This window comes from Stegodyphus dumicola, chromosome 4, assembly GCF_044657685.1.
Source record: "Stegodyphus dumicola isolate Sdum_Otavi_A_Nest chromosome 4, ASM4465768v1".
NCBI lineage: Eukaryota > Metazoa > Arthropoda > Arachnida > Araneae > Eresidae > Stegodyphus > Stegodyphus dumicola.
In genome coordinates, this window is record NC_140771.1 from 246,116,368 (window position 1) to 246,129,713 (window position 13,346).

The window sequence follows — 13,346 nt, forward strand, 5'->3', positions numbered from 1 at the left end:
TTCTACCTCATTTAAATATCATGTAATCTAGAATTTTACTTTCTGGCAGGAAAAAGGGAAACGAAGAGGATAGGAAAATGGTTTAACGTAAAATAACTATTTAATAAACTAAACAGGCTCTTACAAGGTTTAGTCTAAAGTAACAAAAAGTATTATTTGTTCTCAAAGTTTTGGAATAGTTCTGAGTTTGAAAATGCACATATTGTTTGTGTCTTCGAAAATACATATCATTGTGTAGAAAAACTTCAATGTTCTTCAAGAACCGTCCCATTACTTATCATTATACCTGTCTCTCGCTACCTGGAACGGAATTAGGGAATTCTATTTCCCGGAACTTGAAAATACTAGTTCTTTTTTAATCAACATTTCATGGAGTTCACGCAAAACATTAAGTAAATCAGAAATAAATTCAAAATAAAAAATTCGGCTTTCGGGGAGACCATAATCGGGTGGAGGATTACGGTGTTCAAATTTTGGTGGCTCTAAGTGCCGTTATTGTTCCACAAAGCGAGGAACACATACACATATAACGTGTATGTCAGGCGGTCTCAAATGTCAGTGCAGTGGATATTGAAGTAACAGGTTCGAAGAGAATTGCTATTCGAAGAATGAAAAATTTTATGTTAACAAATGGAAAATACAGTGGTTCTCTTCACCTAAAAACAAAGGATTTATGGAACTAATTAAAATCACGAATAAAAGGAAATATATGAACAATATTGATGTTAATCAGGTTTTAACTGGACATGGTAGATTTCTGTTCTATTTCAATCCATTTAATCTGCAGGAAAATAAATTATGTAATAGTTGTCAGGTTGATGCTGATGCTAGGTATTTTGTGGCTGATTATAGTTTAACAGCCCCTATTAGACGGATTTTTAACATTACTGATTTTAGTGTAAGTGCCATTCATTTTAAAGTTTTTAAATCATATACTATTGCTCTAATGAAGTTTATCAATGAAAATAGGGCGCTGGTAGGAATCTTCTGTTAAAATTGAATTTTGTATTTATACGGGTTTTAGATATCTGTGGTGTTCTATGTTGTGAATTTGTGTTTATGGATTTTTTTTTTTTTTTTTGTTTCTTTGTTGGTCTGTAAATTTTGTGTTAGATGTTCTTACTTATTTTTGATTTAGTGTTTTTGTTTGTTGTTTGGGGGTGGCTGGGTTACAGGCTGCCCTCGTTTGTAGAGATACAGGGCCCCTTCTTTTGAGCTATGGGGACACTCGCGTCCAGGTGGGCTGAAGGGAGCCTCCAATTCTTACAATTCTTACACATGGTAACGTTACCTGATAGTCCAGTATCGTATAAAATGTTTCGCTATTCCGCCTGGGCCATCTTTATTGATAATCTATGCTAATAAACTATACATTGACTACCAATAAGTATTTGGACACCTGTGATAAAAGAGAAAAACTAACTTTATTCAAAATCAATAGTTTGTAGAGCCTCCACGAGAGGTAATTACAGCGTAGAGCCTCCGAGGCATACTTTCCACAAGTCTTTGTATGACAGCTAGTGGTATTTTCTTCCACTCGGCTTGGAGAAGACATAGAAGTTCCTTCACCGATTTTGCACGGGTAGTGCACCCCTGAATTCGGCGATGCAACTCGTACCAGAGGTTCCCGATAGGGTTCAGGTCTGGACTCTGGGCAGGCCAGTCCATTCGATGAACTCCACTGGCACCATACCAAACCTTGGTTAACGTCGAAACATGACAACTGGCAATGTCGTCCTGAAAGTAACAGGGGTCCAACCCGTAAAACTGCCACAACGTAGGAAGCACATTGTCATCCGAAATAGTGCAGTAGGCATCGGAGTTGAGCTTACCATGAATGGGGACCAACGGTCCTAGCCCATACCAGGAGAAACACCCCCAGACCGTAATTCCACCTCCGCCGAACTTGACTATTGGCACAATGCATTCTGGCAGGAGACGTTCTCCAGGTAGATGCCAGACACAGACCCTGCCATCCGAACGGTAAAGGGTGAACCTTGATTCGTCACTCCAAAGAACCCGTTTCCACTGATCTACGGTCCAATTTCGATGTGCTTTGCACCACATTAACCGAGCAGTGCGGTTGGACTTTGTGATCAAAGGCTTATGGGCAGACACACGACCATGAAAACCAAGCATATGTGCTTTGTGATTTCTTACGGATGGTATTCATTGAAACAATACTCCCGGATGCCTATTGAAACTCCTCGCGGATGAGGGCCATCGGGTGGGTGCGGTTCTTCCGAATTTCTCTGAACAGCACTCGTCGGTCTCTATCTTCCAGTTTCGTTGGTCTGCCGACTCGGGGCACATTCCGACAATCACCTCTCACCTTTTACTTCTTAATCACATAGACCACTGTCTATTTTGGGTAGTTCAGATCGTTAGATATGTCCCTTAAGTTTCGGCCACATTTGTGATACCCGATAATTATACCTTTCTCGAAATCAGAGAGCTCCGAACTGCGAGGCATCTTGCATGCGACTAAAGCCGATGATGTTTCCTACACGATATACACCGGCGGAGTCCGTGACGTACCTTAGGACCGCAGATATCATCATTTGCATAGGTGTCCAAATACTTATTGGTAGTCAGTGTGTAAGGATCTTAAGTTTTACTAACGTTTATTTTATTTTAAATCTTTACTATCACTTCTTATTTTCTACTTCCGGCCAGAATTATAAGCGTTAAAGTATTTATGCAAAGTTTGTCTGGCGAGCGTCAAGTATTTAAGTTGTGGCTTTTTGCCAAGCGAAAGAGAGGAAGCAGTTAGTCGAAGCAGGCCGCTTACCTTAGAAGTTTTACTCAGTTGCTGGTTGCCTTCCAGGCCAGAGGTTTAATCCTCTTGATAATTTTTAAACGTATTGTAGTGTTCACAGTTCTCTGTACTACATACGGCTTCCTGTTAATATAAGGCCAATTTTCCACGTTTATTATTTTAAAGTTAAATAGAGTTTAGTTTTATTTTTATATTCTTACGTTCAGACCACGAGTAGTGGGTCTTTGTATTCCGAAGTACGGAAGTTATTGTAAATAGAGAAAAATAAAGGGTTTTGTATACCCTTCTTGTGTATCCTGTCTACTTCCCACAGTTATTGAACATAGCTTTAGTAAGCTCTCTGTTCCGAGTCAGGTCCTTGCATGTTCCCGAAGAAAGTAAGACGGAACATTGAACCTGATAGTGGCGCCCAACGAAGAAGAATAACCATGGCCGAGTTTCAAGAAGAACCTGTGCTGCCTGCAGAAGCGGCTCAGAATCCAGAAATGCCAGCTGCCGCCCTGGAAGGATTTGGTTACATCGTCCAGACCATGCGCGCTTCGATGAAACCAGAAGCAACATTTAATGGAAACTCACCGGTAACCAGTTTCATGGAAAAATTGGATGACCACTTCATGCTCTACCCCGTGCACGAATTTCAAAAAGTTACCTTAGCTACCAGCGCTTTGAGGGGCCAAGCGCTTAATTGGTTCAAATGTATAGGCAGAAGTCTCTTGGGTCAAGCAGGAAGTCCCACCTATACTTACGAAAATTTCAAGACTGCCCTACTAAAAGCCTTCCCTGTTGTAAGGGATCGTGCGAAATTAGAAACGGAACTTTTTAGTATATATCAGCAAAGAATCGAAAATCTCTCAAGCTTTATTTTAAGAAAAATTCACGTCTTCAAACTCTTGTATGGAAACCGTCCGGATCCTGAGATAATTCAAGTGATTTTGCCGAGGTTACTGCCCCAAGTGCAAGACTTTATTGAATTAAGAAATCCGATTACACTGGAAAAGTTATTTGAGCTAGCAATCCAGTTTGAAAGTAGAAGAACGGCGGACATTGAAAGAAGACGCCAATATCAACAGCGAAACCAATTTGGTGCGCCAAGACTACAGCAAACTCATGCACACGGCTACGGAAGCAAAGCGAATCAGTGGGCAAGGAAACCCAAGCATTCAAAAACAGCCGGCGAACGTCGACAGTTCAATAGCAATCCAGGAAAAAAGTCTCAAGGCCAGTGGAAAAAGAAGGAAAGCACGGAAATGAAAAATAATTTAAACTAAAACGGATTTCTGCTGACGGGAGGGTGCGGAAATCCGAAGGCCACGAAAACCCCTCTTCCTTCAAGTTAAATACAGTAATGGTGAAAAATTTGACTCTTCCGAAGATTGAAGTGTTGGTGAATAATATCCCAGCCACCGCACTCCTGGATACAGGCGCGCAGTGTTCCTGTGTGGCAGAAGATTTTTTAGGAAGTATTTTCGGAAATACGGCATATATAATTTGGATAATACGACAGTGTTAGCGGCGCAAGGAGAAAAATGTAAGTGTATAGGTAAACTACCGCTGTATGTCCGTATCAAGGACGGTAAGTAAAGGTGATGTTTTTCATAGTAAAGAATCTGCAAGCACATATTATTTTAGGAATAGATTTTCTTTCAGAGGCACAATCAACACTGGATTTTAATGAAGCGTCCCTTAAGCTGACAATGAAACCAGTTCGTGGAGAAAAGGCTGAACCGCCGATGTTAAATCTTGACCACCTGCCTAATGACGAGCAAGGAAGAATCCGACAAGTGGTAAGTGAATTTGCTTCGTTATTTAGTGATATTCCAGGATTTACTCAGGTTACTAACCATAGTATTGACACCGGAGATTCAATGCCAGTTCGCCACAAAGCATACCGGTATGATAAGAATAAGGAAAAAATTATAGAATGGCATATCACCGATATGCTACGTAAAAAGATCATAACGCCCATCTCAAGTAATTATGCTAGCCCGGTGGTTTTATGTAAGAAAAATAATGACTATCCTTTGACACATCCAAAAAGGTGGAGATTCGCAATTGACTACCGTAAATTAAACTCCATAACTAAATATCCGGTATATCCGTTACCTATTATTGAAGAAATTCTAAGGAACATAACATCCATCAAATATATGACGACTTTAGACTTAACGACTGGTTATTTTCAAATAGGGGTTAGGCCTGAGGACGTGCCTAAGACTGCTTTTATAACCAAGTCTGGCACTTATGCATTTTTGCGTATGCCGTTTGGCCTTTCAGGGGCCCCGGCAACATTTCAGCGATGTATGGACATTGTGTTAAGGCCTGTTCTTGGAAAGTCCACATTTATCTATTTAGACGATATCATTATTACTAGTGATAATCTCGACCAACACGTACAGGATTTAAGACAGGTGTTTTCTTTATAAAATGAGGCCGGTCTAAAAGTTAATGTCGAAAAGTTGCAAATTTGCAGCCCCTGAATTAAAATATTTAGGTTACAAAATATCTCAGAAAGGAATAGAGACAGACGAATCAAAAATAATCGCTGTACAAAAGTATCCGACTCCAAACACGGCGAAGAAGCTCTCTTCTTTTCTAGGACTTTGTTCATATTATAGGTCCTTTATAAAAGATTTTGCAGCTATGGCTGAACCATTCTTAAAATTAAAAAGGAAAAAGGCAAGATTCTCGTGGACGGCCGAAGCCAATAGTGCTTTCGAAAAATTAAAACAAGCATGAACGCAAGCCCCTGTGTTTAAATTTCCTGAAAAGGATGAGAATTTAGAAATTTCAGCGGATGCTTCGGATTATGCGGTAGGAGCGGTACTTTCGCAAAATCAGCAGCCCGTGGCATTTTTTAGCCGAACTTTATATCAAACACAAAGAAACTATTCCGCGACCGAGAGAGAGGAACTTGCAGTTCTGTTAACAGTGCAAAAGTTCCGAGTCTATTTTGGAAAGGCGCCGATAACAGTATATTCTGATCATGCGGCGGTAACTAGATTGTACTCTGGGAAAAATTTATCCCCAAGGTTAATAAGATGGGCACTCAAGCTGCAAGAATATAATCTGGTAATCAAGCATACCCCCGGAAAGGAAAATATCGTAGCAGATGCCCTATCCAGAATTAAAATAGATGAAGAAGGTAATACTGTAAAGGTGGCAATGCTCACAGCATGTACAATAAATTCCCGAGAAACTGTAATAACCGAACTGAGTAAGGATCCTGAGTTTGGAAGCATTTATGAGTATTTAAAGGATCCTGAAAATTTTAGCCACCAAGATATTGTGGCGATAAGAAATAGGGCGGCCCATTACGAACTAATAGATGGTCTATTATTCTATACAAAAACTACGAATTCCAACAACGAATTTCGACCTGTTATCCCAGCTAGTCTTAGATTAAATATCCTGCAAGAGCCCCATGACAGCCCTTTAGCTTTTCATGCTGGTATTCGAAAACCTATCCAACGCGTACGCGAGGCAGTCTATTTTCCTGAACTGCAAAAGTTAACAAGGGCGTATGTCCAGTCCTGCCCAACATGTCAAGCAGTTAATTATATTAATTTCCGCCCGGCCGGGTTTCTAAATAGTATTAAATCCGAATTTCCAAATGAAATAATTGGCATCGATTTATTGGGCCCTTTCCCAAAAAGTCAGTTAAATAAAAGTCGCTATCCCCTTGTTATGGTTGATCATTTTAGTAAGTGGACCGAAATTGTTCCCTTAAAACGAGCCTCCGCGAAATTAGTTACTGATTCTATTTTAAATAACTATATTTTAAAATATGGGGCGCCCCTAAAAGTTATATCGGATAATGGTCCTCAATTTGTAAGTAATGTATTTGAAGACATGTGCAAAAAACTGGGCATACGTCATTTAAAAATGGTCCCGTATCGGCCGCAATCAAATATAGCGGAACGGGTCAATAGAAATATAGTGAAAATTATCCGTAGTTATGTTAAAAATTTTCATAAAAGCTGGGATAACTATGTCAATGATCGTAGATATATGCTTCCAATTGTAAAAATAACTTAAATGACGCAAATATTCATGTTTTGCATTTTTACTTTTGAAAACTCAGTTTTGCCAAAAATCAAGAAATCCAGCTTTTTGTAACTTCCTTCAGTCACATATCTATATACTCCTTCTGTCCTCTAGTCACGTTTTTGTGCACTTCTTCAGTCACGGTCCTTACATTTAAGAAAATTTTATATTCATTATCGAAAAGAAAAGGCCTCGTTTGGTTTTTCCATATTTAATTAACTATTAACCTTCTTCAGAAGCAAATTACTTTTCCTCGAAGCACAAGAAAACTACCTTCTAAAGGATGTGGTGTGGTGTATTTAATTATGGCAAAGCACACGAGGGCTACCTGCCTAAGGGGAGGGATGCCTTCGTGGAGGACTTTGTAAGGAAAACTGGCTCGTATACACGTTACACATGGGGAAAACCACGAAAACACCCATACAGCCAGCCCGTTAGCGGGATTCGAACCTCGGACCGAACTACCAGTGTTCAGCGACTTTACCGCTCGGCCGCTGGTGGGCCACCTTCTAAAGGGAGGATAACCTTTGTGGAGGACGTTGTCAGGGACACTAGCCGGTATTCACGTTACGCCCGAATAAAACCTTGAATACTTCCACGCAGCCAGTCCTTTCACCGAAGGTCACATAAGCGCAGGTCGAATTACCAGTGTTCAGCGGTTTTACCGCTTAGCCCCTGGTAAGTTTTTTTTTTTTAAGCAGATAAGGGCCATCGATGGCAGAGTGGTAAAGATTGCTGAATATTGAAAGTTCGCACAGCGTGACTGCATCTTTGCTTTTCTAAGTTTTCCCTCACGCGTAACATGAATACGACACCTTAATATCTCCACCGAGGTGTTCCTCCCCTTGGACAAATAGCTCTCGTGCGCTTTCTCATATTCAATCAACATAACCTTCGGCAGATAGTCCTCGCGAACTTTGTTTTAACCCGTTAACAATGAACCAGTTGAAAGTTATACAATACGTGCGTTTCGAAATGATGACCTAGAAAAAGTGTTGGAAACATTCAGATGCTGTACAAGCAATGTACTTTCATAACCAAGACTTGTTGAAAATGTTCTATGCAATTCCGTGCAATGAAGAGTTACTATTTTAAAATAAAAAAACGACTATTTAAATTTTACTTAATTAAACAAATAATTAAGTTTTACTTTGAAAACAGATGGAAATAATCCAGAATAAAAATCTTACTAAATTTTTTATTCGAATTTTAAGGAATTTATTTAAATCGCAGCAAAGGCCGACACAGTTTTGAATGACACGAAACCGGAAATTGCAAGGTCTTATAGAAAAGAATCGCGCTTGAAACGAAACTGTATACAGCACACATTTTTCTAATTTGTTTGTCGCATTAAGAGACTTCAACTTCGATTTTTCGCGTTAAAAGTGTCGAAAAACATCGTCTGCAAGGTACAGAATAAAGTGAACTTGTGATATTCATATTATAAATTCTTTAAAATGATTGAATACAGTATAAGAAAATCTCAAAGCAAAATAACTTTTACTTATAAAAGGATTCATTTATTGATCGCTCGGAGTTAAAAAGGAAACATTTAACGTAACACATATTAATGAAATGAGCCATTCTCTCGCATTCGATATCTTGACATTTAATTCTTAAAAGCCGGAAGAAATTAATCGATAATCTAAAATTCCTGATAAGCGGATTTTAAGTTATTTTCACTGTTGAATATACAACCCAAATCAATATTTCCTTAGATGATCCCAACCCAGATTTCAAATGAAATTTTACACATACGTTGTTTAAAACTGTAATTATTCTGTAATAAATGCAAGAACGAGAAATCTAAGGAGCTTTGAATTAAATTATCATTTACAAAGAGAGAAAAAAAGGAAGGATTCAAATCCATGACCGTTTTTTACGAACCCTTGGTTATTTCCAGAACTTTCCAGGGCTCAGCAATGCTTGAGTGATAACACCACTGTTCGATTTGGGCTCAAATTCTGGAGAACGGTCTGGCTGCATAGAAATTTTCGAAGCATTCTCCATTGTTACACACGGAGTGCTCTGGAATTACTATGCTCGTGAATACGAACCAGTTTTCCCCTAGAATGTCCTCCATGAGGGTATCTTTTTCCTTAGGCATATAGGTTTGAAATGTATCCCCGCAATCCAAGAGTCCACTCCAAAGTAGAACCAAGATTCTTGGTGATAATTCTTGAGGAATTTCGCCAAAATTCTTCATGATTCATTAAGGTCCTAAGGAGCCTTAAAGAATTCGGAAGAAATCATCGTTTGGATAAATTATGTTCTGATAATTGAAGTTATAGTGTCATAAGCATCAGTTTCAAGGAAGCAGAGAACACACTAACTCACCATACTGTCGCTTCAGTCAGCAACACCAATGTCTTTAGAGAAATACAGAACTCTTATAATCGAAATTCCTCCCAATGTTTCTTTTTTTAAGCTTAAAATCGAAAATACTTTCATGTACAGAATTAAGAAAATTTCTAAATTATGACAAATTTCTGGAAAACTAATGGACAGGTGTTAGTAAAATTTGGTACGTATAAAATACAGAGAAAGATATGTACACACAAACAAATGGTCCACTTCTATATCTCCCCTTCTACTAGGCCTATTTACGAAATTTAGCGTGCGTTTTTCAATGTCTCGATAGCGCGACTTGAAATGTATATTAAATTTATATCTAGCTTTGTTATAACATAGGTATTTTGACACAAAACCGAACTTTTCCTGAAATAACATACCGATTTTTTTTGCATATTTGGATTCTGCGATTCAGATTATGCCTTTTCGTAAAATCTGTTGTGTAATTTACCGAGAAATTTAATATTTTATCTTGGCACACGTTTTTCAGATTGTGCCAAGAATAATTCACTTGGCGAAATTCGTAATTTATGTTAACCTATTTTTCTTTCCCTTTCATTGTGCATGAGCGCGGGAAAAAGGGCCATTGTTCATTCTTTCAAATAATTTTAACAAAGTGCGTAAACCACGTTTAGCGTTATTCTCGTTTATAACAAATATGTCAAATTTTAAAACGCGCCAGTATGTAAATTTGCGTATATCTTCGGAAATTTTTAGCTAATTAGGAACACTATCTAAGCTAATTTTATAAATTAAAAAAATTATAAATTAAAAAAAAAATGTTTAATTAGGAAAAATTAGTTTGCCTAATTTTTTAAAAACTATTGGTGCAATTTTTATAAAACTTGGTATTTATTTTATTTACACTATGTCCATAAATTAAGGATAATTCGGAGTCACGCGGAAATCGAACTCTAAAATAAATATATCACCTGTAAAATCACTACACACTAATTCAAGAATCATATGCAAATTTCAGGAAGTAACCAGATGACACCGATGGTACGTCGCAATGACGAGAGTGTAAGAGAGTGATATATAAGGAATACAGGCAAAGAGGTAAAATTGTTCGCAGGCGCTTTATGAGCATTTCAGTGCAATAACCGAATAGTTATGACACAAAGGATACATTTGGATGATTTTTTACGTGGTAGAATTATCGGCCGTCTGAAATGTGGACGTACCCAACTGGAAGTATCAGACGAACTTGGAATTGCCAGAGTGTCATCTCTAGGCTTTGGCAACGATTCCAAGATGATGGTAATGTGAGTAGACGTTACAGCACAGGTCGCCCCAGAGTTACAACGCCGAATGAGGACCGGTATTTGGCAGTTACTGCCAAAAGAAACAGGCGGAGCACAGCCTCAGACCTGTCTCGTCAGCTCTCTTCAGCCACTGGTACGACAATTTCACGGCAGACCATGTACAGACGCTTAGGGCAGATTGGTCTATATGCTCGTAGACCTGTCAGAGGCGTTCCACTTTCTGCAACTCACTGTCGCCTGCGGTTAGCTTGGAGTAGAGAGCATGCATTGTGGACACCGCAACAGTGGGCTTGTGTGATGTTTTCCGACGAGTCCAGGTTTAGCTTGCAGTCTGATTCTCGCCCGACATTTATATGGAGAGCTCCAGGTACCCGTTACCACCAAGAAAACATCATTGAACGACACCTTTACGGTGGTGCAGGAGTGCTCGTTTGGAGTGGAATTATTCTGGGTTTCAGAACTGACCTGCATGTTCAAATTGGAACCATGACAAGCCAGATCTATCGGGATGTCGTTCTGGAACAACATGTACGTTTGTTTCGGGGCGCCATGGGCGCACAATTTATGTTTATGGATGACAACGCCCATCCTCAACGTGCAAACATCGTAAACATCAACGTGCAAACATCGCCTTCGTGCCAACGTGCAAACGTGCAAACATCGCCTTCAATCGGAGGATCGCCAACGTGCAAACATCGCCTTCAATCGGAGGATATCACCCGTATGGACTGGCCAGCATTCTCACCGGACTTGAATCCAGTAGAGCACGTGTGGGACATGCTTGGCCGACGAGTTGCAGCCCGTCAGCCTCCTAGTACGTGTCTACCGGAACTTCGGAGAGCATTGCTTTTTGAGTGGTGTAATATCCCCCAAGATCAGATCGATAATTTGATACTCAGCATGCCTAGGCGTTGTACGGACTGTATTGCATCATCTGGGAGACATACAATGTATTAACAATCATACCAACCATGTAATATTGTTTTTTTGTAGATAGGTTCTTTTTGTAATTTGCTCCAGGGAGAAAAATTCGCTAATTTTTTTAATAATATGAGATATATAGCATCTTTTTTTGATCTTTACCTTTTGTTTAATAAATAAGCTTTACAAAAAAGTCAAATTTGTTTTGCTTCTAACTCATCCTTTGCCTGATTTTGCATTATCCTTAATGTGTGGACATGAGTGTATTTGAGTCGTAGAATCGAAATATGGAAAAAACAAATAGGTATGTAATTCAGAAAAAATCCGATTTTGTGTCAAAATACCTATGTTAGAACAATGCCATATTTATAATCTAATATCGTAATATATACATACGCTAAGTCGAACTTTTGGGGCATGAAAAATCCAAGACAAAATTTGTCAATCGTGCCAATAGAACGGTTGATATAAAACTGCCCCTGCCCCCCCCCCTTTTTTTTTTTTTTTTTTGTGAAAAGTTTACCGTTCAAACGTCCTTTTATGTAGATTGTCAGAAAAGTTCATAGTGCAGGGATATCCAAATTACGGGTTATAGCATCGAACTAAAAATGAGTCTTATATAGGTATAGTCCTTTTTTCACAGCAGACAGGTCGCGCAGTGTGATGGCATGCTGGACAGGAGGTAGTTGAGGATTCCCCTACGGCAGTCCATAACAGCCCAGGATGAAAGTTATGTGGCGAGCACATCAGATTTTTTTTTTCTTTCATATTGAATCTGACTGCTATTGGCTAATAAACAAAGGCTAATAAATATTCTAAAACCAACAAAGAAAGTTCTTCATACCCATTAATATTATTAATAACTAGGTGGATGCGTAAAGTAGCACTTGCTAGATTTATTAAATCATTATGTATTTTTATTTTTTACAGAAATGTTAACCAAATAAATATCTTTACATACAATAAAATGAAGAGTCTCTCTGTGTGTGTCTTTCGTTCGTGCTGCGCGTAAGCTAATAAACCCAGGGCTACGAAATTTGATACATAGGTGCATATAGACATGAGCCAGTGCACCTCGAAGTGATTTTTCCAAAATTCGAATGAGATTTTTTTTTTTTTTATTAATCCAAAGGGGCTTTGTCCCTGAAGGACTGTTGTTTTCGTTTTGCGATTTTGCGTTGGTTTACTATAAATGTCCGTTTCACTTTTCAAACTGTTGCCACCCAATATTAGAGTCCTGCATTATATTTGAAGAAATTAAATAATGAAAAATCTGCATAAATTTATGTATATTTCTCGCAATGTGATAAAACAACGATACATAGAGCCATCGAAGTTTGAATGACGTAATCCCACTGCGAATATGGGAATCTGGAAGCCAAATTTGAAATTTGGAATTTGTTTTATGATCGATTTCATATTTTTCAAAACTTTAAGGAATTTTTGAGTAACAAACTCAAGGATTTCAAGGCGAGCTATGGCAGCGGTGTACAAAAAGAACATATTTATCTCCAGCGCGCGAGTCTCTGTTCAGAAATTCTAAAAATTTTAAAACTATTTTGTGATATTGCTGTTGAGCTGAACTTTACGGTTTAAGTGCGAAGAACGTGATATTTAATAAATAAATGTAACACACAAATTATAATAAACGCCCCTTTGGACGCAATTTAAAATCTGAAAGCTTTCATTTTTTTTGTTTTTTTGTTTGTTTGTTTTATAAGGGATTTCTCCCGCCTTCTTGGCATGCCTTCGTGGTGTGGTGGTCTGTACGCTGGGCGCGTATTCCAGAGGTCCGTTCGATTCCCGGCGAAGGCGTTGTATATTTTTCATCTTGCCTGCTTCCAAAAAATACCTAATGTCTCTACAGCTTTTTGATAAAATCGTATCAAATCGATAATTCTCTCTCATTATATCATCACTGTTGCCTTTGTTGCTGATATCAGCAATGTCGCCACTCGGAAAAATGAGGGCGATGATTCTGTGCA

The 13,346-nt window shown here is 38.6% G+C and overlaps 1 protein-coding gene across 7 annotated transcripts in view; it reads right to left on the minus strand.

The window, feature by feature from the left end:
• The window catches only part of LOC118192903 (uncharacterized), a 200,777-nt gene that overhangs the window by 56,556 nt on the left and 130,875 nt on the right, over nucleotides 1-13,346 (minus strand). The window lies entirely within an intron of this gene.